Genomic DNA, 5,875 nt, shown 5'->3' on the forward strand with positions numbered 1-5,875 from the left:
CATAACGAATGGCAAATATCAATGTCTAAACTACGACAAATTAAATATACTTTGTATCTTAAGCTGGTAACTGTTACCAGGTGAAGTCCGTTTAAAGAGGTTTACCCTCCGGACGTTGGCTCTCACGTGAGGCATGGTTATGTGTTGCCTGAAGTTAAATCTAATAAAATACTAAACATCACTCACTTAAACAACAACATGTACATTTTTTGGTAACTTAAATTTTTTGTAAAGGGTTGTACCCTAATATTTTGGTGGCTCAGGCATGTTAACCTGCTTTTTAACCTGATGATAGAATTATTATTCCGAAAACGTTTGTGTTTTTTAATGTAGCCCTTTTAAGGGTTTTTTTAAATATACCTACATACAAAGATTTAAACCTCTATTTGTGGTTTGTACTACAGTCGTTTGGGCCTTGTTTGTGAATGTGCGAAATATATGCTTCTTTCCAACTTTTTGGGATTTCTTGCCCATTTATTCGCTACTCAATAAAACTCAGATCCACATTCTGCATCTCCGTAAACTCTGGTATCTTTAAAAGCTATTTATGATTTTTATTTATAATGAGGTAATCAAAAATATATCATATCGCCGAAACTGTTCACTACGCTTTTGGAATATATATGTAAAAGGGCAAAACTGACCGACAAGGGCATAAACATAAACGGAGAAAAGCTCAGCCATCTAAGGTTTGCAGATGATATTGTACGAATAGCTGATAGGATAGATGAGGCCAAAGAACTTTTAAATCAGCTCTACCTTTCCTCGCTAGAAGGGGGATTGAAAATAAATATATCTAAAACCCAGATGATGACAAATCTTGTAGTCAGCGAAGATATATGCGTAGGAACAAGATCCATAGACCAGGTAATGGCCTATAAATACCTAGGTCATGAGATTCGCATAGGAAAAGATAACCAAACCGTTGAGCTTCTCCGTCATATAAGACTGACTTGGGCAGCCTTCGGCAAGCTGAACCATATTTTCAAATCGTCTGATATACCAATATGCCTTAAAAGAAAAACGTTTAATCAGTGTGTTTTGCCAGTGTTAACTTACGGTGCCGAAACATTGACCATGACAAGGAGAACAGTTCGAAAGATCCGTGTGTGTCAAAGGGCGATGGAGCGTGCTATGTTGGGCGTTTCACTACGAGACAAGATCCCAAATCGCCAGCTACGACAAAAAACAGGAGTGGCTGATGCAGTAGAGAGAGTAGCAACACTAAAATGGAACTGAACAGGTCACGTGGCTCGAATGACAGACAATAGATGGACAAAGCGGATACTGGAATGGAGACCAAGAGATGATGCCTACCGAAGTAGAGGTCGTCCACCAACACGTTGGACTGACGATCTAAAATGTTGTCATAGGAATTGGATGCAAGAGGCACAAGATCGAAATAGATGGAAAATTATGAGGGAGATCTATGTCCAGCAGTGGATAAGCGAAGATTGAATGATGAATCAAAAATAGATTTTAGATTTCTCATATATTGATGCCAGCCATATATGTGGATATCTTTATGTTGATAAAACCTATTTAGAATTTTCAGCCGGTGTTTTTCACATATATCTTTTAATCTTTGACCTTTTTTTTTTCTTTTTTTTTTATGGCAAAGACATTAGTCTATACCAGTTGCAATAGATTCTCCAATCAGACAAATGCACAACCCTATCCCTAATAGAAAACTAACTGATAATTAATAGCAGAATATACGACAAGTCAAGGAAACTTACAAGGGTCACTTGCTTCTCGTCTAGGGGCCCATTAAGACATTCTTAGTAGACAAACAAAACTGGACCACGGATAAGGTGTTATAACATTTAGGGAAAACAAAGGATACAAATCTAAACTTCCACACGGTCATGAAAAATTCCATGCTCGCGTACAAATTCTATAGAACCGTGCATGTGTCTGTCAAGAAATCTATAACGATATTATATATTTGTTGTGAGCCTATAGCCAGTAGCGACTAATCTTTGTAGAGAGAGTTTGAATGCTGTTGAAGCTTAGGACATTCAAAAAAGATGTGATCAAGAACACCCAGTTTTCCACAATGTTTGCACTTATCATCTTCAATCACATTTTTTTTATATAAATGACTTGGATAGCACGCATGTCCAAAGCGTAGTCTATTCATGGTGGTTATATATTTACGTGAAGATTTAAAATTCTTAAACCAAGTAGTTTGTGGAATCACTGGTTGTAAAGTGGTGTATCTTGTATGGTTTGTAAAGCAGTAAAGATCATCTTTGACCGTTAACATTTAAAATTTCTTCTTTATGTTATCCAACTATCAAACTATTCTTATTCTATCCTGCTCTTGCATTGAAGTCTCCCAACAGTATTTTTTCAGGTTGATTTTCCACTTCCAAGGAAAGTTTCAATGTGGAGTTTGAAAAAGTCGTCTTTTTCAGCCGATAGAGAATCATCATTGACACAATACACTGCTATTACTGTTATTTTATGTCCCTTGATGGTAAGGTTGTAACTACAGTCAGAGCCTGTTACATTCTATCTTTGACTGTGCTCTTTAATTTGCAGTGGGCTAAGATGGCATAGCCCTCTGTAAATTCGGCTTTTAATGTAACATTCACCCTAGTTTCTTTTAACACATAGTGGTCTTAAACTTTCATTCACATAAAAATTGCACAAGGAATTATCAATGAAGTTCTTTGATAATTCTTGCACAATGTTATATTTGGTTTTGGTTTAAACGTTTTATATGATATAAACTTAATTATTTATACCACCATCATCATCTAATTTTTTTTCTTTATACCTATATGAGGTCAATTTTTCTTATTCCATTTCTCTATAAGTTCTTTTCTTGGAACATACCAATATTAATTCAAAGATCTGCATTTTCTAACAATCTCTTATTGTATCTTCTGTTATTCTTCTTTCCTTCCCTGGCTAGAAATTTGGTAATAACGAATTCTTCGTACTATATAATTCTTATTTCAATATTAAACGTGCTCTAATTATCTTTGTATTAACTGTTCTTGTCACTTGACTCATATTAGCATTATGATCAATGAAGTTCTTTGATAATTCTTGCACAATGTTATATTTGGTTTTGGTTTAAACGTTTTATATGATATAAACTTAATTATTTATACCACCATCATCATCTAATTTTTTTTCTTTATACCTATATGAGGTCAATTTTTCTTATTCCATTTCTCTATAAGTTCTTTTCTTGGAACATACCAATATTAATTCAAAGATCTGCATTTTCTAACAATCTCTTATTGTATCTTCTGTTATTCTTCTTTCCTTCCCTGGCTAGAAATTTGGTAATAACGAATTCTTCGTACTATATAATTCTTATTTCAATATTAAACGTGCTCTAATTATCTTTGTATTAACTGTTCTTGTCACTTGACTCATATTAGCATTATGATTTCTCCAACATGCATTCATTAGTTGTTCTTCTTTATTTTTAGTTGCTTGAGACTAATTTGTATAGATTCTAAGTCCCCTTTGTAAACAGCTCTTAGTTTTTATCTGGCATGGAGTTTCTCTGTCTAGATCGCTATTTATACAGAAATTTGATAATCTCCTCTCTTCTCTTAATATATATTGCCTATAGCTCAACACGTTTGCTGCGTATATTTTGTAACGTACTTTTCTCAGAACTTAAACTACTTTTTGTCAGAACTACAGTTTTTTTTATCTATGTGAAGATTGTAAATATCATTATCGAAACTTTTCTTGGAGTGAAACCTGTCAATAATGACGTGTCGCACACAGATGGCAGCAGCATTACAGTACAAAATTTTAACTTCAATGTGGATGTCGCCGATGTATGATATGTCATTTTATGTAATAAATTGTACATTTTCCAAAAAAAATTCAATATTACAATGGTAAAGTAGTTTATTAGTCCTTCAAAAAGCAATTATAGCACAATCCAACAAAATAAAATGTAAAAACTGTAACGATGAGTCCAAGCCATCACCGTTAAACCAGCGTGCGCGCGAACCAACCCATGAAGTAGGAGTGTATCGACAGTAGAAAGGGCAAAACTAATTATACAGCTCCGCTATATAAACCGCAACATTTCCTCATAGAGACAGAATCGACAGGTGTTGACTGAAGGTTCTCTTCTTCCCTACCCCGGCTTGTGGACGTGTTGAGTTCACAAGTTGTTCCGTCTCCCATACCGCCGCTATCCGAAGAGCGTGTTGAGCTCTTCACTACCCGTACTCTGAAGCAGTCGTGTTGAGACTGTCGAGGAGTGTCCTATTAACCCGAATCACTTAAGGGACATGTTGAGTTCCTTTCCTTCCTTTGTACCTATCGTCCGCTGTTATTAAATCGATACAACGTTACCGTAAAATTTCAGATACACACTCGCTTGCCGATAAGACTAGTTCCATATGACAAGGTCAAGCTTAATTTGAATAAATAGGCCAGGTACTGAGAAGACTAAACCAAATTGTAAATATGTACATAAGATTTTTGTCAATTTAATTTAAGGAAGACAATAAAGTTTTATTTTTATTTTGAACTCTGTCTCTGACTGTCTAAAAGCTACCCGGATAGTGACTCCCACGAGAGGACATCACAAAACGAAAATGACATTCTAATGAAACCAAAAAATGAAACAAATCGAAACAAAATAATAAAAAATATGAACACTCCATTTAGGAGTCAAGGACTCTCTTCTAACTTTTGTTTTTATGGCACATCTTACAAGGTCTTCTTAATAGTCTTACAGCCGCGTTTTTTGTAATTATTTTGCTTGGAAAATGATCATGTTTTTTTTTAGCTGCAGTTCGTGGTGTTCCTCTGATTCTGGTAGCAAGGCTTTTATTACTTGGAGTCTACATTCATAATAGCTTATTTTCCCCAGATTACTTGTTATATAGATGACCAACATTTAGTAAAGCAATTTGGAATAAGTGCATTGCTAACTTTTTGTACCATCTAATGGTTTTATGTGTGGTTGGATAGTATGCCATCATTTGGTCCTGGCGGTCAATCCCACTCAAATTCTTACTATATTTAAGGATTAGCAGAGGCTTTGACTTGTCATTTCCTCTTTTATCCTTTACGTTTACTAGAACATTTTCAAATATTTTTAGATTGTCGTGTGTGTATATTTAATTAAACCAACCAAATGTATTCTTTGGTCGATGATATGGGTTACGGAGATTAAGAGAGAAATTCTGTATAGTTTCATTATGCATTGAAAAACTAAAAAAAAAACATTAAATAAAAAAATATTCAAAACATTTAGTGTAAGAACTAAGAAAAAACAATACAAAAAATTAAAATTGAAAGAAATATATTTTTATTTTCGAATAATCTAATTACATGTTTATAAAACCGACAACGTTGTAAAAGCATTTATGGCCTCCGAATTTTAGACTGGTGACTCCCGCTGAGAAACACAAAGATTCATGATATTTACCCATTTCTTGCCTTAGTTGCGATGGTGGAATCTATCAATCTATAATTAAGCCTATTTCCAAACCTCTTTTTATAGTATTTCTCACCGTGTTGAAAATTAATTGCTTCTCTTCGCGTTGACAAGATAGAAGAACTATCTTCTCAGAGATCGCGGCTCTAACATGGTTGGTAACTGTTAACTTACTTCCTTATATTTATACCCCTTCATCTCTTTTACTATCATTAGTCTTAACTTTAAATTATATAGCCAATTTTCTTTTTTATTTATTTAGATAATTTTTTTAAATTGATATAAAATGGTTCCTCTGAAAGCTTGATTAGAAATGAAATTATAACAAATATAAGAGGTTTTCTATTCGATTATTAAATATATAACAAATATTTTTTTCTTGCTTGAATAGATAGGAAAACAAATCAGTCAGATATTATCATCTATTTTAACGAATGAAAC

The sequence above is a fragment of the Diabrotica undecimpunctata genome, chromosome 10 (assembly GCF_040954645.1).
Source record: "Diabrotica undecimpunctata isolate CICGRU chromosome 10, icDiaUnde3, whole genome shotgun sequence".
Taxonomy (NCBI): Eukaryota; Metazoa; Arthropoda; class Insecta; order Coleoptera; family Chrysomelidae; genus Diabrotica; species Diabrotica undecimpunctata.